Source organism: Rattus rattus, chromosome X (assembly GCF_011064425.1).
Source record: "Rattus rattus isolate New Zealand chromosome X, Rrattus_CSIRO_v1, whole genome shotgun sequence".
Classification (NCBI taxonomy): Eukaryota; Metazoa; Chordata; class Mammalia; order Rodentia; family Muridae; genus Rattus; species Rattus rattus.
The window spans coordinates 90,791,207-90,803,655 of NC_046172.1; positions in this window are offsets into that span (position 1 = coordinate 90,791,207).

The window sequence follows — 12,449 nt, forward strand, 5'->3', positions numbered from 1 at the left end:
TATTATTAATATATATGTGCTTGTGTTTGATGTATATGATGTGTATATATACACGTCTAGGCATATATGCCATAGTGTGCAAGTCATGGCACACATACGACTGTCAGGGCCCATCTTTCTGAACCTGTTCTGTTTTTCCACTCAGGGCTCCAGCAATTGTACTCAGATTGTCAGATTTGCGCAACAAGAATTTTTACAATGAAATATCTTGCCCACCCTTCATGCATTATTTCTTACGCTTAAATAAATGTGACTATATAATTGTATCAGTAACAGAGATTTATTAGAAAAGTTTATTTGCAAAAATAATGAAAATAAAGCAGCAATATAAGAACACTGTGATGCTTGGTTTTATCTTTTAAGAAATGGCCTTTGGCACTTGGTCATGAGGAACGGCAGTGGATTTCTGGATGAGACAAGTCAGGCTTTTGTACACGTACAATTGGTATATAATGTGTTCTCTTTTCTGTGCTTTGGAATTGATTACTATGTACTCAGTAAAGTGATAAAACATGAACCGATGAAATCCTAAAAGAGGACAGAAGAAAAAAAACGTTGGTACAAGAAATCATTTTATCCTATTTGTTTATACAAGGTTAAGAATCTTTGCCTTTATGTTTTTTAGCTTAAATGTTTTTGGAATCTTCATTTAAAAGATATTCATGTTTAAAGCATTATAGAAATTATAACAATTTCTATAATTATAATAAATTAAAATAATCCTAGCTATGTTGAATCTGTTTGAAACTACTTATAAAATGAAATATTAATTATTTGTGTGGTTTCTGTTTTTGTTACAGGGTCTTTCTATGTAAAATGGTGTGTGTGTCTGTGCGCATGCATGTGAGCTTGTGCATGTGTCTGTGTGTGTGTGTGTGTGTTTATCTTCAAAGTTGCAAAAATTAGTACTATTTTTATATTTTTTGTAGTCCATGCTTGCTCTGAGAAACAAAATCTCATTAGAGAAAGATTTGATAAAACTAAGTCCATTTCAATAAACATAAGCCCAGATGGTGAATCAATATTTTAATTTCAGTCACTCAATAAATAATTTATAATGAAATTTAATCTTGTATAATCTTTCAAAATAAAATAAAACATCTTGTGATTTGTCCTTTTCATAAAAGAAGTGATGTTAAATAGTATTATGGTAGATATAGTTGTTTTAAAGGTTAATGTTTTAAAAATCCATCCTTAAAATATGTAACAAATTTCTTCATTCTCCCAAATTGTAGGGGGAAATAAAACAATACAGCACGCGGTTTGTTAAGCTCAATTAAAGAACACACACACACACACACACACACACACACACACACACGTAATGGGATCACAGGGTGATAATTTCCCTGTCTACACTTATTTTTGAGATTGTGATTATAGTATTTCTCTCTTTCTCATCAATGCTTTGAACACTTCTATATAGCCCTCCTTGATCCTTTTCAAATTCATGGCTTTTTTATATTATAGTCTTAAATATATCAAGTTCACTTTGTATAATGTTACTTGTACAGATGTATGTTTTCAGGGCTGACCATTTGTTTCTGGACAACTAATTCATGTGCTTTTCCCTGGGGAAGACTATTTCCCCTATGGAAACCCAAAGTTATTACTCATATGCCCCAGGCAATTTTTTTTATTAACTTGAGTATTTCTTATTTACATTTCGAATGTTATTCCCTTTCCCGGTTTCCGGGCCAATATCCCCCTAACCCCTCCCTCTCCCCTTCTTTATGGGTGTTCCCCTCCCCATCCTCCCCCCATTACCGCCCTGCCCCCAACAATTGCGTTCACTGGGCGTTCAGTCTTAGCAGGATCAAGGGCTTCCCCTTCCACTGCTGCTCTTACTAGGCTATTCCTTGCTCCTATGAGGTTGGAGCCCAGGGTCAGTCCAAGTATAGTCTTTGGGTAGTGGCTTAGTCCCTGGAAGCTCTGGTTGCTTGGCATTGTTGTTCTTATGGGGGTCTCAAGCCCCTTCAAGCTCTTCCAGTTCTTTCTCTGATTCCTTCAACGGGGGGTCCCTATTCTCAGTTCAGTGGTTTGCTGCTGGCATTCGCCTCTGTATTTGCTGTATTCTGGCTGAGTCTCTCATGAGCGATCTACATCCAGCTCCTGTCTGCCTGCACTTCTTTGCTTCATCCATCTTGTCTAATTGGATGGCTGTATATGTATGGGCCACATGTGGGGCAGGCTCTGAATGGGTGTTCCTTCTGTGTCTGTTTTAAGCTTTGCCTCTCTATTCCCTGCCAAGGGTATTCTTGTTCCCTTTTAAAGAAGGAGTGAAGCTTTCACATTTTGATCATCCCTCTTGAGTTTCATGTGTTCTGTGCATCTAGGGTAATTCAAGCATTTGGGCTAATAGCCACTTATCAATGAGTGCATACCATGTATGTTTTCCTGTGATTGGGTTACCTCACTCAGGATGATATTTTCCAGTTCCAACCATTTGCCTATGAATTTCATAAGGCCATTGTTTTTGACAGCTGAGTAATATTCCATTGTGTAGATGTACCACATTTTCTGTATCCATTACTCTGTTGAGGGGCATCTGGGTTCTTTCCAGCTTCTGGCTATTATAAATAAGGCTGCTATGAACATACTGGAGCACGTGTCTTTTTTATATGTTAGGGAATCTTTTGGGTATATGCCGAAGAGAGGTATAGCTGGATCCTCAGGTAGTTCAATGTCCAATTTTCTGAGGAACCTCCAGACTGATTTCCAGAATGATTGTACCAGTCTAAAATCCCACCCACAATGGAGGAGTGTTCCTCTTTCTCCACATCCTCACCAGCACTTGCTGTCACCTGAATTTTTGATCTTAGCCATTCTCACTGGTGTGAGGTGAAATCTCAGGGTTGTTTTGATTTGCATTTCCCTTATGACTAAAGATGTTGAACATTTCTTTAGGGGTTTCTCAGCCATTCTACATTCCTCCGCTGTGAATTCTTTGTTTAGCTCTGGACCCCATATTTTAATAGGGTTATTTGTCTCCCTGCGGTCTAACTTCTTGAGATCTTTGTATATTTTGGTTATAAGGCCTCTATCTGTTGTAGGATTGGTAAAGATCTTTTCCCAATCTGTTGGTTGCCGTTTTGTCCTAACCACAGTGTCCTTTGCCTTACAGAAGCTTTGCAGTTTTATGAGATCCCACTTGTAGATTCTTGATCTTAGAGCATAAGCCATTGGTGTTTTGTTCAGGAAATTTTTTCCAGTGCCCATGTGTTCAAGATGCTTCCCTAGTTTTTCTTCTCTTAGTTTGAGTGTATCTGGTTTGATGTGGAGGTCCTTGATCCACTTGGACTTAAGCTTTGTACAGGGTGATAAGCATGGATCGATCTGCATTCTTCTACATGTTGACCTCCAGTTGAACCAGCACCATTTGCTGAAAATGCTATCTTTTTTCCATTGGATGGTTTTGGCTCCTTTGTCAAAAATCAAGTGACCATAGGTGTGTGGGTTCATTTCTGGGTCTTCAATTCTATTCCATTGGTCTATCTGTCTGTCTCTGTACCAATACCATGCAGTTTTTATCACTATTGCTCTGTAATACTGCTTGAGTTCAGGGATAGTGATTCCCCCTGAAGTCCTTTTATTGTTGAGGATAGTTTTAGCTATCCTGGGTTTTTTGTTATTCCAGATGAATTTGCAAATTGTTCTGTCTAACTCTTTGAACAATTGGATTGGTATTTTGATGGGATTGCATTGAATCTGTAGATCGCTTTTTGGTCAAATGGCCATTTTATTTATATTAATCCTGCCAATCCATGAGCATGGGAGATCTTTCCATCTTCTGAGGTCTTCTTCAATTTCTTTCTTCAGTGTATTGAAGTTCTTATTGTACAGATGTTTTTACTTGCTTGTTAAAGTCACAATCGAGGTTTTTTTATATTATTTGGGTCTATTATGAAGGGTGTCGCTTTTTAATTTCTTTCTCGGCTTGTTTCTCTTTTTGTGTAGAGGAAGGCTACTGATTTATTTGAGTTAATTTTATACCCAGCCACTTTGCTGAAGTTGTTTTATCAGCTTTAGTAGTTCTCTGGTGGAACTTTTGGGATCACTTAAATACACTATCATATCATCTGCAAATAGTGATATTTTGACTTCTTCTTTTCAATCTGTATCCCCTTGATTTCCTTTTCTTGCCTGATTGCTCTGGCTAGAACTTCAAGAACCATATTGAATAAGTAGGGAGAGTGGGCAGCCTTGACTAGCCCCTGATTTTAGTGGGATTGCTTCAAGTTTCTCTCCATTTAGTTTAATGTTAGCAACTTGTTTGCTGTATATGGCTTTTACTATGTTTAGGTATGGGCCTTGAATTCCTATTCTTTCCAGGACTTTTGTCATGAAGGGGTGTTGAATTCTGTCAAATGCTTTCTCAGCATCTAATGAAATGATCATGTGGTTTTGTTCTTTTAGTTTGTTTATATAATGGATCACGCTGATGGTTTTCCGTATATTAAACCATCCCTGCATGCCTGGGATGAAGCTTACTTGATCATAGTGGATGATTGTTTTGATGTGCTCTTGGATTTGGTTTGCCAGAATTTTATTGAGTATGTTTGTGTCGATATTCATAAGGGAAATTGGTCTGAAGTTCTCTTTCTTTGTTGGGTCTCTGTGTGGTTTAGGTATAAGAGTAATTGTAGCTTCATAGAAGGAATTCGGTAGTGCTCCATCTGTTTCATTTTTGTGGAATAGTTTGGATAGTATTGGTATGAGGTCTTCTATGAAGGTCTGATAGAATTCTGCACTAAACCTGTCTGGACCTGGGCTCTTTTTGGTTGGGAGACCTTTAATGACTTCTTCTATTTCCTTAGGAGTTATGGGGTTGTTTAACTGGTTTATGTGTTCCTGATTTAACTTCGGTACCTGGTATCTGTCTAGGAAATTGTCCATTTCCTGCAGCTTTTCAAGTTTTGTTGAATATAGGCTTTTGTAGTAAGATCTGATGATTTTTTGAATTTCCTCTGATTCTGTAGTTATGTCTCTCTTTTCATTTCTGATTTTGTTAATTTGGACACACTTTCTGTGTCCTCTTCTTAGTCTGGCTATGGTTTATCTATCTTGTTGATTTTCTCAAAGAAAAAACTTTTGGTTCTGTTGATTCTTTCTATGGTCCTTTTTGTTTCTACTTGGTTGCTTTCAGCTCTGAGTTTGATTATTTCCTGCCTTCTACTCCTCCTGGGTATAATTGCTTCTTTTTGTTCTAGAGCTTTTAGGTGTGCTGTCAAGCTGGTGACATATGCTCTCTCCTATTTCTTTCTGCTGTCACTCAGAACTATGAGTTTTCCTCTTAGCACAGCTTTCATTATATCCCATAAGTTTGGGTATGTTGCACCTTCATTTTCATTAAATTCTAAGAAGTCTTTAATTTCTTTCTTTATTTCTTCCTTGACCAGGTTATCATTGAGTAGAGCATTGTTCAACTTTCAATATTAGTGGACGTTCTTCCCTTATTGTTACTGAAGACCAGCTTTAGGCCGTGGTCGTCTGATAGCATGAATGGGATTATTTCTATCTTTCTGTACCTGTTGAGCCCTGCTTTTTTGACCAATTATATGGTCAATTTTGGAGAAAGTGCCATAAGGAGCTGAGAAGAATGTATATCCTTTTGCTTTAGGATGGAATGTTCTATAAACATCTGTTAAGTCCATTTGGTTCATGACTTCTCTTAGTCTGTCTATGTCTCTGTTTAATTTCTGTTTCCATGATCTGTCCATTGATGAGAGTGGGGTGTTGAAATCTCCTACTATTATTGTGTGAGGTGCAATGTGTATTTTGAGCTTTAGTAAGGTTTCTTGTAGGTATGTAGGTGCCCTTATATTTGGGGCATAGGTATTAAGATTGAGAGTTCATCTTGGTGGATTTTTCCTTTGATGAATATGAAGTGTCCTTCCTTATCTCTTTTGATGACTTTTAGTTGAAAATTGATTTTATTTGATATTAGAACAGCTACTCCAGCTTGCTTATTCCTACCATTTGCTTGGAAAGTTGTTTTCCAGCCTTTCACTCTGAGGTAGTGTCTGTCTTTGTCTCTGAGGTGTGTTTCCTGTAGGCACCAGAATGCAGGGTCCTCATTGCATGTCCAGTTTGTTAATCTATGTCTTTTTATTGGGGAGTTGAGACCATTGATGTTGAGAGATATTGAGGAATAGTGATTGTTGCTTCCTGTTATATTCATATTTGGATGTGAGGTTATGTTTGTGTGCTTTTCTTCTCTTTGTTTTGTTGCCAAGACGATTAGTTTCTTGCTTTTTTCTAGGGTGTAGCTTGCCTCCTTATGTTGTGCTTTACCATTTATTATCCTTTGTAGTGCTGGATTTGTAGAAAGATATTGTGTAAATTTGGTTTTGTCATGGAATATCTTGGTTTCTCCATCTATGTTAATTGAGAGTTTTGCAGGATACAGTAACCTGGGCTGGCATTTGTGTTCTCTTAGGGTCTGTATGACATCTGTCCAGGAACTTCTGGCTTTCATAGTCTTTGGCGAAAAGTCTGGTGTGATTCTGATAGGTCTGCCTTTATATGTTACTTGACCTTTTTCCCTTACTGCTTTTAATATTCTTTCTTTATTTTGTGCATTTGCTGTTTTGACTATTACGTGACAGGAGGAGTTTCTTTTCTGGTCCAATCTATTTGGAGTTCTGTAGGCTTCTTGTATGCTTATGGGCATCTCTTTCTTTAGGTTAGGGAAGTTTTCTTCTATGATTTTGTTGAAGATATTTACTGGTCCTTTGAGCTGGGAGTCTTCACTCTCTTCTATACCTATTATCCTTAGGTTTGATCTTCTCATTGAGTCTTGGATTTCCTGTATGTTTTGGACCAGTAGCTTTTTCCGTTTTACATTATCTTTGACAGTTGTGTCAATGATTTCTATGGAATCTTCTGCTCCTGAGATTCTCTCTTCTATCTCTTGTATTCTGTTGGTGATGCTTGCATCTACGGCTCCCTCTCTCTTCCTTTGGTTTTCTATATCCAGGGTTGTTTCCCTGTGTTCTTTCTTGATTGCTTCTATTTCCATTTTTAATTCCTTCAGCTTTTTGATTGTGTTTTCCTGGAATTCTTTCAGGGATTTTTGTGATTCCTCTCTATAGGCTTCTACTTGTTTATTTATGTTTTCCTGCGTTTCTCTAAGGGAGTTCTTCATGTCTTTCTTGAAGTCCTCCAGAAGCGTGATCAAATATGATTTTGAATCTAGATCTTGTCTTTCTGGTGTGTTTGGATATTCAGTGTTTGCTTTGGTGGGAGAATTGTGCTCGGATGATGCCATGTAGTCTTGGTTTCTGTTGCTTGGGTTCCTGCGCTTGCCTCTCGCCATCAGATTATCTCTGGTGTTACTTTGTTCTGCTGTTTCTGACAGTGGCTAGACTTTCCTATAAGCCTGTGTGTCAAGAGTACTGTAGACCGGTTTTCCTGTTTTCTTTCAGCCAGTTATGGGAACAGAGTGTTCTGCTTCGGGGCGTGTAGTTTATCCTGTCCACAGGGCTTCAGCTGTTCCTGTGGGCCTGTGTCCTGAGTTCACCGGGCAGTTCACTTGGAGCACAAAAGTTGGACTTACCTGTGGTCCTGAGGCTCAAGTTTGCTCATGGGGTGTTCCTTATGAGCTCTCCGGGAGGGCAGCAACCAGGAGGACCTGCGCTGCCCTTTCTGGGAGCCCCCGTTAACCAGGGTCCCAGATGGCGTTTGGTGTTTTCCTCTGGAGTCAGAAATGTGGGCACAGTGTAGTCTCTTCAGGTTTCCCAGGCGTGTCTGCCTTTCTGAAGGTTTAGCTCTCCCTCCCTGCCCCAAAATTAACCACCTTTTCAATTTTTGACCAAAATATCAGGATGTATTTTAAAAGGGCCCACATGTATGGTCATTAGTAGGAGGTCCTTATTTTCCTCTATATGTTCTACTTTCATATTCATTGTCCTGAATCCCCTTACAAAAAGCAAAAGTGGAAGAATTGGATCAAATGGTTTGCAACTATGTGTTGCAGTCCATTACCATTACCGTAGGAAGTCAAGGCAGAGATTTAAAGCATTAGATCCACAGTGAAGTTCAGGATAGGAATTGTGGCAGTGGGAAGGCTCCCAGGTAGCATCCCTTGGGGGCTTAAGGTAACCTGTGTGTCATAATGTTGTCCTGGCTGCCTGTTAGTGAGCCACATAAAATGGCTGTAAGATCAGGCCTGTCATTAAAGGGACATTGCAAAAATTAGGAGGTTATCTGGGTTTCATGCCTTATTAGACAAACTTCAGTCTGTTACAATTGAGCCTTCTAGACTAAAGCTTTGATAGTAAAGTGCTTTCAAACAAGATGGGTTTTAGTCTAGAAGATGAGACACTGTATGAAACTGCAGTTCTTACCTCTATATTTTCAAACTGTAGAGTGAAAAAAAAAGAGAGAGATTCCAGAGTTTCCACATGTTCACAGGAGCAGAAATCCACTGACGTCAGAGTTATGATGCTGCAGTTTCAGACCCAGCTAATGTCAACACTGAAACCTCTGAGGGAACCAGCTGACTTTGAAGATGTGATTGCTATCACGCCAGAACCATATGATCTCATTGGCGAGGACTTCAGTTTTGTGCAAGCGAATCCCTTATCTCAGCAGAAGCCTACAGTGACACGTACATACAGTTCTCCTCAAGACTACAGTGACACGTACATACCATTCTTCTCAAGCCTACAGTGACACGTACATATAGTTCTCAAGCCTACAGTGACACGTACATATAGTTCTGAAGCCTAGAGTGACACGTACATACAGTTCTTCTCAGCCTTCTATTGAGATTTATCAAACATATTCACATATAAATGCAGATATTGATACTCATTTAAAAAGGTTGCAACTTCAGCAGTTGCAAAAACAGGATTCAGAGCCAAGCATGTACAAAGCAGCCAGTATACAAACAGAAGATTTGTGTGAAGCAAAAGTGCTTAGCAGTATAGAGGAAACTTACAGTCTCTTCTTCAGAAATAACTTAGATAAATTAATTTCAGGATAAAAAGTTTCAGGAAAGAAATTTGCCTCTTTTGAGTTTAGTTCTTAAAGTAAAAAACAAAAGAAAGAAGGAAAGAAAGAAGGAAGGAAGGAAGGAAGGAAAAGGGAAGAAAATGAGAGAGGAGAAGAGAAGGAAGAGGATGAGAAAAGAAAAATCAGTAATGATTGATAAGAGGAGCAAGATGATTATTGGGGATCCCAGACAGGAAGGGCGTACCAGCAAAATCTGAGAGGAGTTCCACAGACATTGCCACATGCTCCCAGATTTTGAATTTTTCAAGAGGAATTACAAGCAGAAATGTCCCAGGAAGCAAAGAAAGTACACAGAATACATGAAACTCAAGAGGGATGACCAAAATGCGAATGCTTCACTCCTTCTTTAAAAGTGGAACAAGAATACCCTTGGCAGGGAATAGGGAGGCAAAGTTTAGAACAGAGGCAGAAGGAACACCCATTCAGAGCCTGCCCCACATGTGGCACATACATATACAGCCACCCAATTAGACAAGATGGATGAAGCAATGAAGTGCAGGCCAACAGGAACCGGATGTAGATCTCTCCTGAGAGACACAGCCAGAATACAGCAAACACAGAGGCGAATGCCAGCAGCGAACCACTGAACTGAGAACGGGACCCCCGTTGAAGGAATCAGAGAAAGAACTGGAAGAGCTTGAAGGGGCTTGAGAGCCCATATGAACAACAATGCCAACCAACCAGAGCTTCCAGGGACTAAGCCACTACCCAAAGACTATACATGGACTGACCCTGGGCTCCAACCTCATAGGTAGCAATGAATAGCCTAGTAAGGGCACCAGTGGAAGGGGAAGACCTTGGTCCTGCCAAGACTGAACCCCCAGTGAACATGATTGATGGTGGGAGGGCGGTAATGGGGGGAGGATGGGGAGGGGAACACCAATAAAAAAGGGGAGGGAGAGGGATTAGAGGGATGTTGGCCTGGAAACTGGGAAAGGGAATAACAATCGAAATGTAAATAAGAAATACTCATGTTAATAAAGATTAAAAAAAACCAATCTTCATTTTAGATCCTAGATTTTCTAGAACTAGGAAACCAAATTGAATAAAAAGGATAATAAACATCAAAAAAAAAAGTACAGTACGACTCAACACAGGTAATTGTTATCTTAACTGGTAGACACAGAGATGAGTCAAGATTACTATGACATGGGATCCAGGGCCTGTGTAGACAGAAGATCAATTATTATGAAGAAGCCGTATCTGTCATAGGAAATAGTAGCAAAACCAAACCAGGAGTCTGGGATGATGGACTGTAGATAACATTTAGGTGCTTTCAGGACCCATCATCCAGACCTGAAATCTTGTACAAGCAGATAAATAAAGCTGCTAGTCCCAAATACATAGTGTCACTGAATGGTATCCCCAACCCACTAGCATACATGTCAAATCAGGAAGACATGTGCTTTGAATAAAACCAGGAAACCACACCACCAACTCAAATGAAGAACTCAGAAGTCTCTTCCATTCACGAGGTTGCAGGTGATGGGCAGGGAGCTTGAGGACCTAGATAGTAGCTTTGTCAAGGCTGAGATGACTGACTTCAGTGTGGCAGAGGAAGCAGAAGAGGTTTGGGGGCACTTGTAGGTGATGGCTTGCTTGGGAAACTAAGAAGAGTATGTGAAACACTATCCTCTTTTACCTTGCAAAGCCTTCTCCAATTGTAAATTTGTTGAAAATGTTTGTCTGTGTATCCTGTGTATCCAAATTCTAAATATTATGGAAACTGTTAATCCAGATTACCTTGTCACTAATACAAGTAAAATCCCAATACTGGCTCCCAAACTATTTTCATCAGCAGTACCATCTTTTAATAGTCATCTATTCTGTTACATCTCAGCTTGTACGAAAATGGAATTCCCTTCGAGCATCCAAAACATTGTTGATTTACTACTCAATGTGTAGGAGTAGGCTGCTTTATCATACACTATTCACTATTATACCATTGCATGTGACTTGAAAGGGATTTGACCTCAAAACAGTGAATGAAAGTCTGATCCTACTTGTCAGAAGATCCTGCCATTTGAAAGCTTTCATTTTCTGATGGCAATATCCTGTAGAGCTTGCCATGTCTTTGAATTTTAGCATATACTGATTTCATAATATGGATTTTGTTACCTAACTGAAGGGTCTACTTTTTTAACAGTTCGTAATTTTATCAAGTAGTTTCAAAATTACTTGTTTGTTTGTTTTGACTATGCAAAGGACAATTTAAAGAAAAGCTAGAGGCTATTAAATCATGCGTGGCATGTTTGGACAAAATTAGGCATATCGTCATATGGACACTTGCTATTAAGACATGGGGATCCCTTTTATTTGTTTTGAAGGATACCAGCAGCAGGGTATAGGTATTTATATATGACCCTTATTTCCCTCCAACTGTTCTCATCACAATGATATGCTTTTTAAAATTAGTTATAAAAAATTAACAGTCACACACCATTCTTGCAGCATTTCAATGTGAACAGAAACTATGTCTCTGGAACCATAAAGAAAACTTTCTCTCATGTGTAGCAAGCTGACAGCAGAGATCTAATTTAATCAATCATGTATCACTCTTCAAAGTATTCATGCTTTCCCAAAACCTAGCTTAATGGATGAAATGTTAAATGGATTCTTTCCATTAAAAATGTGTTACATTGTGTTCTCTGACACTGAAAGAACACAGATCGCTGCAAATACATTCACTTTGCTCATAATTTTTTACTTGCAGCCAAACAAATTCATTGGAACAGCAACATATTGTTTGGGCCGTGTATCATAAAGCCCAGCAAGCCAAAAGGCACCACACAATTGGTAATATAAAAAATCAATTTCAGACTCAGGAGATAAATGCTTACTTTATAATCTAAGAAAGATTATCCCATATACAGAATGGTACAAGTTGGGATTATGTGGGGCAGGATGTAGTGTAGGGGGAGTTATGAGGTTCTTCGTGATTTTCACTGTCATAAATGAAGATTAGTGCTTGGTTCCTGAGTTTTGACTCAAGAGACATGTTTGCATTCAGCAGGGCAAAGGGATACTTTAGACATTTTTAGGAACAGAACTCTTGGTCTTTCATGGTATGGATACAGCAAAGTTATGTTCCTTATCTTGGGTTGACACCAGAAAGAAGCATTCAAATATAATTCTAAAGTATCTGAAGGAAAGAAATAAGTCTGTCCAGTCTTACTGATGAATATTTTTGACTCAGAGTACTATGATGATTTACCCACTGTTGTAATCAATTCCTGAAATTTCCACATTTCCTTGGAGTCTACTGTGTCTCACTCCTGGGATTCTGTCAACAATCTAGGTGGCTAGAATAGGATGAATTAAATTGAACGATGACCTATAAATAAATCTCAAAGATTACCAAACTTCATTTACCTCAAATTCAGATGATAAATAGTGTGTTTCTTGAAGGACAGTAGTGTGTTTTGAGAAAC